The 17,712-nt window shown below is 36.8% G+C and overlaps 1 long non-coding RNA gene across 2 annotated transcripts; it reads left to right on the top strand.

Moving 5' to 3' along the window:
- Nucleotides 1-6,202: 6,202 nt before the first annotated feature.
- On the top strand, nucleotides 6,203-17,447 carry LOC121137670. 2 transcript variants are annotated; one of them, XR_005874975.1, is made up of 4 exons: nucleotides 6,203-6,767; nucleotides 10,142-10,245; nucleotides 11,680-11,781; nucleotides 17,046-17,447. It is a non-coding gene; the product is annotated as an uncharacterized LOC121137670 (long non-coding RNA). The 2 variants fall into 2 exon arrangements; XR_005874976.1 differs by lacking the exon at nucleotides 11,680-11,781 and having other exon boundaries at nucleotides 6,208-6,767; nucleotides 17,046-17,444.
- The last annotated feature ends 265 nt before the right edge of the window (nucleotides 17,448-17,712 follow it).

The raw sequence follows: 17,712 nt of genomic DNA, 5'->3' as shown, positions 1-17,712 counted from the left end.
AAGATAATGTGGAGAACATATTTAATGCACAAAGATATCAAACCCTCAAAAGGATTTAGCATTTTGAGAATAGATGAAAATGAAGTAGATTGCCAAAAATTATGAAGCTAGGAAGAGACAAATGATAACTAATAGTTAGATATTATCTCTTCAAGAAATTTAAATATAAAGAGGCAATGTGTAGGTTATTTTTTCTCTGCTGTTTGGGGGCTCACCACCCAGCCCCCAAATAAATACATGAAGTCTTATTCTTGCTTATTAATACCTGACCTTAGCTTGGCTTGATTTTAGTCAACTTTTTTTAACTTAAATTAGCATCTGTCTTTTGCTTCTAGGCCTTTTTATATATATTCTTTATATCTTGCTTTTCTTCTTACCATGTGGATGACTGTGAGGCTGTGTGACTGGGTGGCTGGGTGACTGGTGTCCTACTCCCCTTCTTTTCTTACTTCTACTTCTTCTAGTTTTTCCTCTCTAGTTTCTTCTTTGCCTACAAGCCCCACCTTTCTTTCTCTTCTGCCTAGCTATTGGCCATTCAGCTCTTTATTAGACCAATCAGCTATTTTAGGCTGGCAAATTAACATAACTTCATAGAACTAAATAAATGCAACATGAAAGAATGCAACATATCTTTGTATCATCAAACAAATATTCCACAGCAATAATGCTATAAGTAACTTGAATGAAGTTAGCCCTGCAGTAGTTTCTTAGTTGAATTCACTTGGAGAAAATTCCCACTTTATACCTAGAGTTGTCATATCACATTGTGAATTTCTGAGCATGGGAATTAAATTCCATCATTTACATTCCCTGAGTGAGTGACCTGAGGTAGGAAATGTGTGCATTTAAATAACAAGAAGACAAGATCAATGTATGGAAATATAATAGCTTTGAAAAACCATCACTGAACTTTTAGAACTGTTAACGTTTCTTAAAGCTACAGAACAGTATGGATTTAACATGACAAATGTGTATGCAACACCAATTGGCAACACCAATGCATGAATGTACCAGATGTTGACAGTTGGTATTTGCATCATAAATCTGATATGTATTTTTTGAGATAAGATATTACCAAGTTTATCAAGCTAGTCCTGCACTTGGAATCTTGCTGCCTCAGCCACCATATAGGTGGAGCTATATACATATACTTGGCTTCCTTTAGTACAATTTTTCTTCTTTTATTGCATTGCAATGCCATATGTTAAGTCTTTTTGTGGTCATTTTGATGGTCATGATTCTGTTTTGTTACTCTATGTATATATTTTTGTATATAAATGCCATTTTATTTTAACCATTTTGTACCTGCCATTCTTGACTTTTTGCTCTTTCTTTTAGATGAACAGATAAGCCGAAAATTATCTGTATATATTAATTTGGCACACAAAGTGACAAGTTTCATCATGGCGTACTTTGTTTTCATTTATTCTCCTTTCCCATTACCCTCCTCACTCTCCTTCCATGTGATCACCCCTAACTGGTTCTTTTTCTTTTCCCAGTTATTCTCTAGTTTGTCTTCTTATTGATTCATTGATTCAAGTGCCTGCATGTATCCACTGTCTATCTCCCCACCCTTGATATTTCTGACTTTCTTCTCATGATACCTTTTCTAGTTTCAGAACATGTACATATAATGTATAAATGCACACGCATATAAACACATAAATATAATAACTTTTAAATTTAGGTTCTGCCTATGAAAGAAAATAAGTGGCATTTGTGTTTCTCAGTCTGTCTTAGTTGCTTGTCATAAGAATTCTAGTTATATCCATTTTTTTGCACTCTTCATGATTTCATATTTCCTTATGACTTCCTAAAATACCCCTTTGCTTATGCCAGATTTTCTACATGTATTCATATGTTGGAGAACATCAACACTGGCTCCATTTTTAGCTACCTAAACATAGATGTGCAAGTATTTCTGTTAGTGTAGACTTAGTGCACTCCAGATGTACACTTAAGAGTAAGACTAGTAAATTAAAAGTTGATGTTTTTATTGGATTTTTACTGAAACAACACATAAATTGTGAATCAATAATGTCTTCATGCTGTTAAAGTTTTATACTTATTTAGTTCCTAAAGCTTTTAGCATGGCCTTTTATTAATTTAGCAAGTTTTTCTTTAAGATCCTTACTTGTTAGGTTCATTCCAGTCTTACTGACCACTCTGTTATTATCAGTAGGATTTTTTCCACTGTAGAATAATGGAGATCAATGACCTCCAGGTTCTTGGTCAAAGTGCTTACATTCTAATTCTAACTTTACCACTTTGTTGATATATCTCAATTTACCCAACTCTAAAGTAGTAAGAATAGTAGAATTGTTGTGGTAAGTATTTGAGATAATACATACTTAAAATACAATACTTAGCACATTCAAGATGCTGTTAGCAATACAACTGTTTTACTCCTATAAAGTATAATATTTATTTTTAGTTTATCCATAGATTCTCTTTGTGTTGACACAAAAGTATCACATGAGTGAATGCTGACAATTCTTACATGGCCTACTGTCTGATTTTTCATGTTGATAAGGACTCATTCCTCTTTTGGCAATGGTTAATTGCAAAGAAATTGTTATTTGCTTGCTTAATTTAACTCCTTTGTAAAAAAGTAAGAACCATGCATCAAAAATTTCAGACTTGCTATAATACTATTTTCTCTTAAATGCTATCTTCTTCATGAACCTGTAGGTTCTCATGCATTGACACAGTTCTTCTGGAGTCTCACACCTTAGCATACCTTACTTGTGTGCCAGCTTACATTATGGGTTTACATATGTCCCATCACCCTAATCATATCTGAGGATTTTTGAAGTTAGCGTCAGCATCTTCTTTCTTTGAATATTTTGTCCTGCTCTAAGCTAGTAGAATAAATAAATAAATGAAAATTATGAAAAATAAATATATAAAATATATGATATATGAATAATAGTATATATGAATTAACATATGAAAAATAACATCTGGTATTGTCCAAAAGACCTAACGTTTATTAATTATGAAAGATAGATTAAAAACTTGAAGATATTGTTTTTTTGTTAGCATGACTTTAACTCTTTAAACAATTTATGTAACCATGAGTAGATATGTAAATAATTAATATATGCAACAAAGTATGAATTTAAATATTATCGTGCTTTTTGATTAATTAACCATACTAGGACTTGTGATAGACTAAAGAGATAACAAAAGAGCCCCTTCAGTGGGACAACCAGGTCACACATGGAAATGATATCCATATCTAGTTTAATTCTCCCTAAGCTAAATCCATTCCATTTTGGGAATGTTCTTTGGAGGACCATTTTTCAAGAAATAAGGCCACTCAGGTATTTTTAATGTAACTTTTTTATTACATCAATTTTATAAAATTAAAATAACGAGGTAGAAGAAGTCCCATATGGAAAATATGCCTTAGTCATTCTTAGCATCATTCAGTCTTTGAGTGTTCCAAAGTTGCTTCATCCTAAATGGATTTGTCCCCTGGGGATCTCTAGGTTCTCAGCATCTAGTCCAGTTGTCATAGCAACTACAAAATGTCTGGCATAAATGACAGATCATTTCTTCCTTGAGAAGAAATGGAACACATGGTTTTATTCTTGAACCACATAGAAGCTTTATTAAACATGTGCTAATCATAAAGTGTCCTATAAATATTTCCCATTTTTAAATCACAACATTTTTGTTTTAAAAACTTGATTTCAACTTTATTTCTCAAAATATATTTGCATAGATCTGCAGGTTTCTACAGGCTAGCACCTGTTCCTGGAAGCAAGGCTTCCAGCTTGCATTGACTTTCAGCATCTTCTTTTATCAAACACCTGGAGGCAAACGACTGCAGATGCCAGTCTGCAAGCAGATGCATATGAGCAGGACAGCAGCACTTTACGCCATTAGAGCAGCTGGGAGGAAAGGAAAATGAATGTGTTTTGCCTTCTTTTGTGTCATATAAAACTCCCTGAGAGAATTCTCACCTGGAACCTATTTTTCTGTCTCTTCTGGTCTTGGCTTGTTTTGATGGAGAAGAAATTCACCTTACTCATCCTTCTAGCTGAGAAGGAAGTTTGTTCTTCCTTGCTATCAGTACAGTGGTGCTTGCCATCAGTACAGTGGTTTGGATGTTGCCCTACAAACATTCATGCATTTGCCTACAATATTTTCTTCATAAAATGTGCTTCTTGAAGTGGATACCAGTGTGATCCCTCCACAGTAATGTCTCTAGCACAGGAACACACAGAGACACTCATAGGTAATAATGATATCCAATTTGCATCACAATTGCAGGTGAAAATATTGATGGTAATTTTTAACTTATCATTTTCAAAATATACCTGGAAACAGTTCTAGTGATTCATATTTAATTTAGAAAAAGAATTCTCTTTAATGTAACATCTGGGAAACACCAAGGATTTTAGCATTTTTAATTAATATGTTAACAAGGTAAAGGAATCAAATAGTGAAATAGCACATGTATGTGCAGTCCCCTTCCCTAATTCAGACTCCTCCTTGAGAGAGAGTCCTTTTAAGTATATTCTAGCTCCTTTCTAGTTTAACTCAATGACAGATAAATATTATGTAGTTACCTAAGTTTTCTGACTAATCAACCAGGGACAATATTAACTGTTTTTCATTAAAAGAGATCTGAGTTTGCTGTCACTAGCCCTACATTCCATTTCTCTCTGTGCAAATCTTGATAGTTATCTTATTATTTTTAATTCTTTTATTGAATTTAAGATTTCAAACAAGACATTAATAACTCTTCTTGATATGTTGTGATGTTTAAAACATATTGTTTGAGAATTTTATACATTGTATTTTGATCATATTTCCATCTCCTCCAACTTCTCCCACATTCACTCACTACTATTCAATATCCACCCAACTTTGTGTTCTCATCCCCCTGCTACACACCCAAACTCAACAAGTCCAGTTAGGGCTGCTTATATACATACTCTTTTGTGGAACCATCCACTGGGACATCGTTGATCTATCAGGGGTCACACCCTTAAAGAACACTCACTCTCCCTCTGTGGAAGGTATTCATTCCCAGAAGTTCCTTAATTATGGGTGGAGTCTCATGCTTGTCTCTTACCTACATGCTAGAATTTTGTCTGACACAGTCTGGTGCATGCTTCATAACCACTATGAGTTTTTGCAACTGCTCTGTAGTGTCCAGAAAGCACTGGGCTACTCCATTTCCCTTCAGAAAGGATCAAGTATCCCAGTGATATCAATTGAACAGCTCATAACAAGATGCAATGAGACTAGGCATAAACCCTGATATCAAGACTGAATGAGGCAACCCAGTAGAAGGAAAAGGTTCCCACAAGCAGACAAAAGAGTCAGATACTCCCACTCCCATTGTTAGGAGTCCCAGAAAAAAAACAAGCTAAACAACCGTAGCATATATGCAGAGGGCTTAGCACAGACCCATGCTCTGCTGCTGGAGGAAGCCTTTCTGATGACAATTGGGCTAGGCATTCATGGAAGAGTACAGCACAACCGAGTTAGGAATCATTTCTCTAGTTTTTCTTTGGGTGGGGGGGCAGTCCTGTTTGATTCTATCCTAGGTCTCAGTTTCCAGATCCTGGCTTTTTAGGTAGTGTCAGGCATGGGCTCCTTCTTGTGACTTGGGCCTCAAGTTAGACCAGTCCTTGGTTGACCACACACACAAGCTCTGAGTCACTATTGTCCCAGACCATCTTGCAGGCTTGACAGGTTGTGGGTTGAAGGGAAGATTTTGTGATGGGGCTGCATGATCCTATTAGGATACAGAACAAGTCAGGAAGTGTAGAAATTTCCCTCTTTAACTGCTTTTCAGATGGTCCCCACAGTGACTTAGTTTCCTTGTGTTTTCTAGAACTTCATGGAAATGTAGCCAGAGTACCATTGTTTTGTATCCTGGTTCTTCATAATCTTATGATTATGTATGTGAAGCTAAGCCTTATTAATCCATATATAAACAGTTCACATTTTTCAGTTTATATTTTTGTGATTGTATGAATGAATATTTTTGATAGCTTTCTTTTATTGAACACGTGGGCTTTTCTTAGTCACTTAAATAACTCACATGTAAATAACTTTTTCCACTAAAAAAGTCAGAAAGTAAAGCATAGTGATAACTACCAAGTACTACTTAAATGATTGTGCATTCATAGATGGTTAATAATAATACAGATTTCTGGTAAGATTAATATTTCTTACTCTCTAAGAAGAGATTTGGAATTCTGAACATGTATTTCCTATGTATATGCTGGACATTTAAGTTGTAAGTTGGATCTACAATGGCATCCGTTTGCTTCTCAGCAGTAATTCAGGTGAGAGCCTATGAAGGATGTATCTCTTAAACTCAGTTCAGCCGCAAACCAACATACTTTTCATAAGATAATTTTACATGAGCTGAACCTGTTTTCATTGCCTTTTTGATCTACTGATCTTTGATCTTTGCCCAGCACAGTTTTCATGTTGAGTTACTGAAGTCTGGGTTTAGTATTCAAGAACACAAAATGAAAGCCTCTCAGTTTTGGAACCCCTTTTCTGTTCTGTCTGCTTCCTCAGTAAAATCATTATTCAGTCCCCACATTCTATGTTCCTCAAAAACCCACTTCAGAATCAGTGAAAGAATGTTTTAAAAGCTGTTTTCTTCCATGTTCCAATATCTTGCATTATTACTTCAGGGAAAATTCTTGGGCTGGAACACCAAAAACTATAGGGAAAAACATCTTTGTTTTAGGATTTTCATTTCTTGTGTCAAGGCCTTGGCCATCAAGGTAATGATAAAGTTAAGCTGATGTCTTTCCTTTTCATTTTATTATAGGACACTGAATAGAGTTGTGACAAAAGCTTATTTTGTCTTTTAAATATGGACATCTGGTATTTCTTACCTATCTCAATTGTTATGAAATTCTTATATACCACTGTAACTCATTTTTCTTTTGCTTTAGAAGTATAAAAGTACTTTAGAAATGATTTCTTAGCTACAATACCAAATGCACAGGGAACAAAAGTTAAAATAGATAAATTGGATTACAGGAACAGCTTCTGTGCTTCAAAGGACAAACATGAGTAAGAGGTCACCGCACAGCAAGACAAAGTATTTAGAAACCATCTGTATGATAAAGGTTTAATATCCAGAATATAAGGAACTATAACTCCAAGTACTTAGTAAACACACTGTCTAAAAGGTGGACAAGAGACACGACTAGACATTTCACCATAGTGATCTAAATGGTAAGGGAGAAATAAGTTGTTTAATGGGTACAAAGTTCATATTTGCAAAACGAAGACATTCTAGAGGGTATTTTTTATACAACCATGTAAGGTTAATACTTTTGAACCTCAAAATAGCTTTGTGATCTTTTTGTTATGTACACTTACAAGTTTGTGCTGAAAGGTTAAAAAATAAACACTAATATTTTAGAAAGAGTGGTCATAAATCATGGAAAAATGAAGTTAATTTCTTTCCTTTTCTTCTCCTGAAAGATATACATAAAAGATACAGTCCAAATAATTTCTTTTGTGTGAATGAAAGAAACATGAAAGATATACTTATGTTATTGGCAGGAGGCAAATCTTATCTAGAAGGAAAAGCTGGTTGTCATTTCTACACGATAGTATGTACACTGGCATAACTATCGTACACAATGGCATTTTCCAGGCATCATTATTATTTTATTAAATGTTTTCATTTATTTTATATACCAATCACAGTCCCCCCAATCCACTTCTCAGAAAGGGGCAGACCTCTCATAGGAGTCAACAAAGCATGGTATATCAAGTTGAGGCAGAACCAAGCTCCTTCCCTACATCAAAGCTGAGCAAGGTATCTAAGAATGGAAAATAAGTTCCCAAAAGTCATCTCATGCACCAGGTTCAGGTTCTCAGCCAACTGATAGTAGTCCTTCAACCAGACTAAGCTACACAACTGTCTTCCATATGCAGAGGGCCTATGTCAGTCCCATGGAGGCTTACTAGCTTTTGGTCAAGAGTCTATGAGCTCCCATGAACTCATGTCAGCTGTCTCTGTGGGTTTCCCCATCATGATCATGTCCCGTTTTGCTTGACAGTCCCTCCTCCTCTCTTCAACTGGACTCCCAGAGCTCAGCCCAGTGCTAGGCTGTGGTTCTCTGCATCTGCTTCTATCAATTACTGAATAAAGGCTCTCTGATGATAATTAGCCTTGAACACATTGTCACAGGAGACTACTTTCTGAATATAACACCATTAGCATAGACACTGAGATCAACAATAAATGGGACCTTCTGAAATGGAAGAGTTCTATAAGGTAAAGGCAGCCTACAGAATGGGAAAAGATCTTCACCAATCCCATATCTTACAGAGGACTGATATTCAAAATATATAAAGAAATTAAACATCAAAATACCAAATAATCCAATTAAAATATGGGGTTTAGATCTAAACAGAGAATTCTCAACAGAAGAAAATCAAATGGTGGAAAGACATTTAAGAAATCGTTCAACATCCTTAGCCACCAGGGAAATGCAAATCAAAGTGACTCTGAGAAACCCTCTTACACTTGTCAGATTGGCTAAGATCAGAAACACTGGTGACAGCTTATACTGGAGAGGATGTGGAGTAAGGGGAACACTTCTTCACTGCTTGTGGGAGTGGAAACTTGTACAGCTATGTTGGAAATCAGTATGGTAGTTTCTCAGAAAATTGGGAGTCAATCTACCTCAAAACCCAGCAAAACTACTCTTAGGCATATACCAGGTAATGTACATTCATACCACAAGGACATGTTCAACTATGCTCATAGCAGCATTATTTGTAATAGCCAGAACCTGGAAACAACCTAGATGCTCCTCACCCAACCAAACAATGGATAAAGAAAGTGTGATACATTTACACAATGGAGTATTAGTGGTAAAAAAAAAAAACAATGACATCATGAAATTTGCAGACAAATGGATGGAACTAGAAAATGTCATTCTGAATGAGGTAACCCAGACTCAGAAAGACAATATTACTATTATTTTTTAGAATGGCAAGTTAGTACTTTTCAGTCTGCTCTGAGATAGGGTCATTTGGTCTATAATGAGTGTTTAATTTGATACCTTTCCTAATTCCAGAAGTTGACCATTGGTTAAGCTTCCATGGTCACGACTATGTATCTTCATCATGGTGCTGTGTGCTGTCTACCAGTGTCCCCCAGGCAGGGACAATGTTAGTTCCACCACACCTCTTTCCTGTCAGAGTAGAGATGGGAGCACAATAGAAAACTTGGGAAATGAGGGGTCAGTCAATTTGAATTTTCATTTTAAAATTTACAGCATTGAGTTTCAAGTGTGTAAGGTAGAATCAGAGGACATGAAAAATGACAGAACCATCATTTAATTTATATATGTGTTTTTTTCTTGTTAAACACAAAGTTACCAAGGAGCTGGAAAAAAAAGACTCTGATTCCTATAAGCCAAATGAAGTAGTGAATGTAGAATAAGGTTCACTGGATTCAGAAACAAAGCAACCAGACAAATAACAGCATTTGTAATAACTTAATGTGCATTAGATATTCATTAATTAACCTATATAATACTTCATTACATAAATCGTTAGTGAATTTTAAGTACCTAAAAAAAACCAACACGGAATCAGCAATTAAACCAAGCCCCATGAATAAACATGCACTTTAAAAGAACCTTCATGTTTGTTGAAGGCAGAACTCACAAAACGAGGCTCTTTTTCATATGAAAGAAGCCTCTCCCATCTCCCTTCTCAAGAGTCTCAGTTCTTACAGCCATTGATGCAAACAAGTTACTGAGTTCTTTATATTTAAGGTAGTTTAAGTAAGTAAATCATTTTGTAAGTTTATTAATGATTTATTCAGAATTTACTCAGAATTTTATTACTCAGTGTATTTTTCAGTATAAAACTTCTGCCCCTTGACAATGAAACAAAGCACAATTTCTTAATTATTCTGCAATTTTTTCAGTTTGAGAATAAAGCAAATTCCACAAGGACTGAAGATTAGTTTAACATAAAGAGATAAGAGAAAGATTAAAAAAGAACTGAGGGGGGTGGTAGAAAATGTGTTTTACCTGTCAAACTAATGAGAGGTGTAAAACGTTTACCAAACTAGTAAGAGGTATACTTCCTGGTGAATATTTGTATCTCCTTTTCCTAGTGAAGGTGAAAGAAGTGTCTAATTAAAGCAGCTGAGAAAGGGAATGAGGAATCATAACAGCATAGCCCCACGAAATGATGATGAAGCCACTCTAGAGTCTGAAGGTAACCATCAACAATGACAGACACATGTGGGTTTTCCTCTGTGAATTCTGATTTTCTCAGTGCTTTCCAGAAAGAGTAGTTTTGGAAACCAGGAAGAGAAGCTTCCAGTTTCATTGCTGCTGTCTTGTGTAGGAAGAGGAACACCAGCTACAACCTGTGCAGAGCTCTTGACAGGATCCCATGATGGTTCCCATTCTCAGATGTTGTAGGATCAGATAAAAGTCAAGGGTAGAGGAAACACAGGTCATAGTACAAGACTGAATTCTAAACTGTTACTGACCTTTAGAGTATTTTAAAAAAACCTCGGTATTGTATAAAGAAAAAATTCCAGGAGTATTAGATCCCAGTGTTTACTTCTGGTGAGTTCAGACTGTAGGAGAGAGTACAGAGGAAGAAGTAGGGTAAGAAGCATCTGTAGGTGCCTACCCAGAGGCCAGTGAGGCCAGAGTTAGGGGCTCACCCAGGGTAAAGGGTGTCTGCTTCTTCTTGCTGTCTCCTGACTTGCCTGTAAGATGGATCAAAGATGTCACTCTGCCTCAGGGACACTACGAGGGCCAATCTGGCCATTAGTGTTATTCATGAAAGTCATAGGCAAGAGACAAGTATATGGGACTGTGAAGAAAAATGTAGTCAAAACAGCTGCCAAGACACAAAGGATGAATGCTTTCAATTGCAAAATACTTTAAAAAGTTGAAAATAGAGTCACACATTTCCTGTCTTTTAAAATTGCCTGTCACGTTAGCCGTGAAGAAGTGTGAATGAAATAAGCTAATTTGTAAGTAACTCATTCAAAACAGCATACAGGGCAACCCGATGCAACTAAGGTCTTGTCTTGTTTCACATGCGAGCCCTCCCAGTAGCTGTATTTGTATATTATTTGTGTAGACTTAAAAAGTAGATTTCATAATTGCCTGGGCAAAATATTAACCCGAATATTTATTTTAAACTTCATCAGAGGAGCCAGGAGCTCATGGGGGCACAAGCCTCTGGATTCAGTCAAACAAAAGAAGCCAGACACTTTCTTCTCGAAACAGGAAAAAAAAAACACTTAGGAAATTTCAACAGAAGTGCATATAAACAAATAGAAGATTTCATGGGTTTCCCTGTATTTGAACTCAGGAGCTAAGAGCTGTTGTGTTCTGGGCTTCAAAGTTAAGCAATACTTATAAGAAACATGGAACTCTTAAAACCAATAGAGTAGGGTGACTTAGCTATAGTGATTTACACTATTAACACAGGAAATCTATCATTCAGCCAGCAGTACATGTTACTTATTATGAGTGAAAGTCACGTCTGGGTGCAAACGATGAAAGCATCATGAACACACATAGCATTTCACTACCTTCCCTAGACAGTTCGATTTTAAAGAAAAAACAAAACAAAACAAAAGCAAACCCTTAGTACTCTTCCGATTGTATTTCATCTCTTTTATAGCAACTCTTTAAAGACAAATGAACTCCCAAAAGTAAAAGATGCAATTTGAAGTCAACAAAACAAACAAATAAAATTATTCATGATGTAATGAATATTCATGAGGTAATGTATACTTTAATGTTTCTTGGAAATTTCTTATATTTTTGTGGATGACTCTTTTCCCCCAAATTCTTTATATGTAATGGTTCTTATTAATTATATCTGAATTGATAATGTTCTTTATTCCTTTTACACTATAGTCACTTCTTTCTAAATATTTTAAACAGTTTTTGAGTTTAAGAGAAATTGCCAGGTGGGTGGACTCGTGTAAAAATATTTAAGGGCTCTGATTCTGTGTGTCAGTAATCCTTCTGCCTCTTCTTGCCACTTGCTTCAGTAATAAGAGTTGAACTTACAGCTCAGCTTTGCAGAGTGGGTGTTCTACCCTGAGCTACATCACTAACAGGAGCAATTGATTGACAGTGGTTAGCTAACTAGTAAGAAAGCATCAAGTATTTGGAAAACCTCAGTATATTAATTAATATATAATTTGAATGAGCTGAATTAACAGAAGGTTAATTAAATAGCAGCAATGGAATATGAATTGCTTTCTTGTCCGATGAAGGGGCTGCTTATCTTTATCCAGTTACTTTTTGTGAACAGTTGGGGTTCTCCATTTCTCAGGATAAAAGTGTTTTCTAGGTTTCAGTTTCTGAGTGGTCACTAGAATAGGTGGATCTTAGTCAGAGAACTGTCCTCATTTGCTTTGTGTCTATTAAAGAGCTTCCATAAACCACACAACATCCTCACACAACAAAACAATTTACCTTAACACTATGTTGTAGTGTTGGTGTTTCTTGTCTAGAGCTGCAAGGCAGTGGCCAAGCTCCTGAGCAAAGTTCTGCCTTTTTCTGTTTCTTATGTGATTCCAGTCTTTGGGGGCTGTTGACACAGACTTTTCAATAGTGTATATTAATTTTCTAAATGTCCTAAATATGCTTGAAAACTGTCTCCTACAACTGTACAATTTTAATTTCTTTTAACAGTATTTGTATATTTTTGAAAATCTGTGTCACTCTGTCTAGCTTCCCACAGCCTACAGGCAGCATCTGAGATTGTTGCATATTTCTTCACATCTTATAAACACTGCATTTGTAGTCTTTTCATGACAATGCCAATATTATTTTCCGTAGGTTGTTACAAATATTTTTCTCTTTCTGATTTAATATCTTGTGGTTTTATGTTCTTATGAATCTTTAAAAATTCATGTAACCTAGGGTAGAGTTACCTTTTCTTGTGAAATAATTTGTTTATACCTCATTGCACTACAAATAAGATAATTTTTGGGCTGTAACTAAGAGAATCTTTAGCATGTTTTGAAGTTTAAAGTTACAAATCTGCACAAAAATCAAGGCAGAGTTTTGGGAATAGCAGATTTCTTAGTGCATATGACTTGTCACTTCTCTAAAAATTAACCCATAAAACTACAATAATGAATGACAAGAGCTTTGTGCAAATATGTATCTCTGCAACAGAGAGATCACATTTGAAAAATATTTTTCTAATAACGTACACATTTATGAAAGGAGTCATTGTATGTAGTGTGCACTTAGCCTGTGCCAGGCACTGTTACGTATTCAATGAATAATATATCATTTAATGAAATTAACAAAGGCGTTTACTAGCCCCTATATTTTGCTATTAAGGAAACAGGCTATAAGGTTCAGCAACCTGTCATCTTAGTGTCCTAAAAGGAGAGCTGAAGTGTTTAGTTAGATTTCACAAAAACTTCATTATTTCACTCTAAGAGTGATACAAACCTACTTTTATAAGGGATAAAGATATATTCCTACTATATTCCTAAGAAACATGGATAAAACATCATAATATCATCACTGGCATTTTCCCAAAAAGTACATTAGCACTACACTATAGAGACTGTTGGAAAGGAAACAGCAAACCTCAAGCTTGCCATGATGTCTTACTCATATCCCTCAGTTATGAATACACTATTATGATGCATTAAGTTTTTATTGGGAAAAGATCATAATAAATGTTCAAACACTACTGTATTTTAAAAAACATGAGATGCCTTTTATATGTGATAAATATTGAGGTTTTTGTATGACCTTTAGAATAGGTATAAATACCACCTTTTTTCAATGAAGAAAAGAACAGTCAAAACTTGTGTTTGAAAATTTAATAGCTAATTTTGTTTTACTGTAATAGGATGAGAATAATAAGCCAATGAGAAGATTAAAACCTAGTTTTCTTAACAAGTATTGGTAGTTTTTGAATCTTGTGTTTTCCCTTTCTTTTTTCACTATGGGTAGAGATACATTGTTTTAACACACTAAAAATGTTTATTTCATTGCTACTGTACTTAGTTGTATTCTTAACACATCAGGAAAAATTTTCACCCTAGAGGCTTAAATTGGCAGCTTTTGTATTTGTTATTTTTAAAAACTAATAAAAATTTTCATTATGTGTATTCAGACATGTCTATCCCAATATAATATACATCAGATATAATACACACACACACACACACACACACACATCATTGAGCACATTCTTTCTATATATTTTAGTACCTTCTTTTTTCCTTTCTTTCTTTTTGATCCTCCAGACAGTTTGCTTTTACTTTCATGCCATACATGTGGTGATATCTTGCTTGTACGAATAAAGCCTGTCTGCAGATCAGAAAATGGAGCTTGCCACCAGCTAACCATAGAGGTCTGGTAGTCTGAACAGACAGACATGAAGTGAGATGGCTGGGCACAGACTGGCTAGACCAGCTACCTCAGTAGGTAGAGCATGGGACTTTTAATCACAGAGTCCTGGGTTTGTGCCCCATGCTGGATGCCAAAATGTGAATGGAGTTCTTAATTGATATAAATAATAAAAATGCAGAGTGAGACATAGAGGAAAATGCTGAGGGATCAGAGATAAGACAGAGTAAGCCAAAATTACCTTTTACTTCCTTGGTGTCTCAGCAGACAAGAGAGTGAGTTCCTGTTTCTTCCTGCTTATATCCTCTCTCTGCCTAACCATCTCACTTCCTATACATCTGTACAGACCTCCAGACCTCTATGGTGAGCTAGCATCAAGCCCCATTCTCTGATCTTCAGACAGGCTTTATTTGTACAAGTAAGATATTACTACACATACATATATAAATTTTTTGCAAAAATAATAGCATACAGTTGCTACAAAAGTTGAATAGTCTATCACAAATAATGCTGCTATGAACATAGTGGAACAGATGTCCTTGTTGTATGAATAAGCATCTTTTGGGTATATGCCTAAGAGTGGTATCGCTAGATCTTGTGGTAGACCTGATTGCCATTTTCCTGAGTAATCTCCATACTGATTTCCAAAGTGGCTATATGAGTTTGCACTCCCATCAGTAGTGGAGGGGTGTTCTGGAAGTAACCTAGATTCCTCTCAACTGAAGAGTGGATAGAGAAAATGTGGTACATTTACACAATGGAGTACTACTCAGCAGAAAAAAATGGAATCTTGAAATTTGCATGCAAATAGATGACACTAGAAGAAGCCATCCTGAGTGAGGTAACCCAGTCACAAAAAGACAAACATGGTATGTACTCACTCATATATGGAGTTTAGACAAGGAGCAGGGGATGTCAGCCTACAATCCCACCGCCAGTGAGTCTGGGAAACAGGGAGGACCCAAAGAGAGATACATGGTACCCTGGAGAAGGGGAATGGGACAGGATCTCCTGAGTAGATTGGGATCATGAGGGGAGGGGAGAGGGAGCTAGAAGAAAGGGAGGGGGAGAAGAGGAGGGGAAAGGAGTACAGGAGGGAGGAAGAAGATTGAGTCAGGGGAAGAATAGATGCAAGCAAGAAAAGAGATACCATAACAGAGGGAGTCATGATGGGTTTGAGGAGAGATCTGGTACTAGTGAGATTTTCAGAGATCTACAAGGATGACACCAACTGACAATCTAAGCAATAGTGGAGTGGTTACCTTAAATACCTTTCCCCGATATTGAGATTGATGACTACCTTATGTGTCATCCTATAGCCTTCATCCAGTGGCTGATGGAAGCAGAGATAGAAACCCACAGCTAAACAGTGAACTAACCTTCTGAAACCCAGTTGCAGAGAGGGAGAAGTTATAAGCAAAGGGGTCAAGAACAGATTGGTGAATCCCACAGAAACAGCTGACCTGAACAAGGGGGAGCTCATGGTCCCCAGACAGATGACTGAGAGACTAGCATGGGCCTTAATCCAGACCCCCTAAATTTGGATGTCAGTAAGGAGGCCTTACCAATCTATGGGGCCTTGAGTAATAGATCAGTATTTATCCCTGGCATATAAATGGAATTTGGGAGCCCATTCCACATGGAGGGATGTTCTCTCAGCCTGGACACATGGGGGAGGGATTAGCCCCTACCCTGGATGATATAACAGACTTTGGAGATCCCTCATAGAGAGCCTTACTCTCCGTGTGAAGCAGGGTGGGGATTAGGAGGGTTAGTAGGGAGCAGTGGAGGAGGGGAGGGAGAGGGAGCTGAGATTGACATGTGAAGCAAACTTATTTCTAATTTTAAAAAAGTTGAATAGAAAAATGAGTTGAGGAGATGTTGCAGGTCACCTTGCTTGGACACCACTTGGGGGAGAGGGTGAGAATACACAGCACCAAACACCAAGACTCAGGCACTGGGTGTCAGTGAGTAGCAGAGCATGCTGCAGACTCATTTATTAAGGAAGGTTGGCCTGCCTTTATACCCTCTCCCAAGTTCCCATTGGCTCAGGTGGCTGACTCTACTGTGTTGTACTTTCCTCATTGGTGTCTCTTCATCAGCAGTCTCTGGGTGTAGAGTCAGGCTTGGCTCAGGGAGGAAATGCCTGCCTGGCATGCTCATGCAGGCTGGCCTGGGCACTTGGGCAGGGTGACTTCAGCTTGGGCAGGCTGACTACAGTTTCTCCTACAGGGACACTTCCCTGGGGAGAGAGGGAGGATGACACTAGAGATGGGGAGAGAGGGAGGAAGAATAAATAACACTAAGGATGCTCGAAAGAGCCATAGGGAATGACTTTATGGATACTTAAAATTGCATATTATATATGACATATATGCATACATTTTTGATCTCTCTCTCTATATATACATATATATATATATATATAGTGTGTGTGTGTATTTAGATATTTGAACTTATTTCATGCTTTCTTCCCCAAGCTAAAGACTATCTAACAAAAATGCCAGCGTTTGAAAGAGAAATAGGGAATTATTTTATGGCTACTTAACAGTGTACATAATGCATTGCTCACACACACAAACACATAAACATTTGAAGTTATTCAGTTACAGTGACAATGCTCCCTTCCTCAAGCTATAAACTCTTATCTAACAGAAACCCCAGTCCAGGCATGGAAAACCTTCTGGAGAGGAGAGTCCAGGAGATCTACTGTTATTGCTCTGGATAGCTTCCAAAAAATGATGCAATACCCTTTTGCTGAAGACACCACACATTTATGGACACAGGATCTGGAAGAATTGATCTGGACCTGACTTGGAAGCTTCCTCACTGACAACTAGCTCTCATCGTCTTGGATGGTAACATGAAATATGCTAATGGAGTAAAACAAGCAATAGTCCTATGCTGTTGTAATGCCACAACAATGGATGTAAGGCAAACTATTCTGACAGGTGCAGTAGTGACATTTATACCCTTGGTAGAGCAACAGACACCTAATTGGGCTTAAGACAAGGAGGGATTCATTAATGGCACTATCAATTTTGTTAACTACCTGTGGCAGGTAAGATCATGGAACCCAGAAGATAACCTGCTACTTCCACTTTTCCTTATTTTTCTTCTTTCATATGACACGTTTTTTGAAACACTTTTTAATGATATATTTAAATTAGAAACAAGCTTGCTTCCCATGTCAGTCCCTGATCCCTCTTCCTCTCCTCTATGTCTGCTCTCCCCTCCAGCCACCCCCCAACCCCCATTCTGTTCCCCAGGGAGGGTAAGACCTTCCATGGGGGATCTCTACAGCCTATCATTTCCTTCTGGG

Source organism: Mesocricetus auratus, unplaced genomic scaffold (genome assembly GCF_017639785.1).
Source record: "Mesocricetus auratus isolate SY011 unplaced genomic scaffold, BCM_Maur_2.0 Super-Scaffold_100691, whole genome shotgun sequence".
In the NCBI taxonomy this organism is placed as follows: domain Eukaryota; kingdom Metazoa; phylum Chordata; class Mammalia; order Rodentia; family Cricetidae; genus Mesocricetus; species Mesocricetus auratus.
This window is presented reverse-complemented; position numbering and strand designations above follow the sequence as displayed.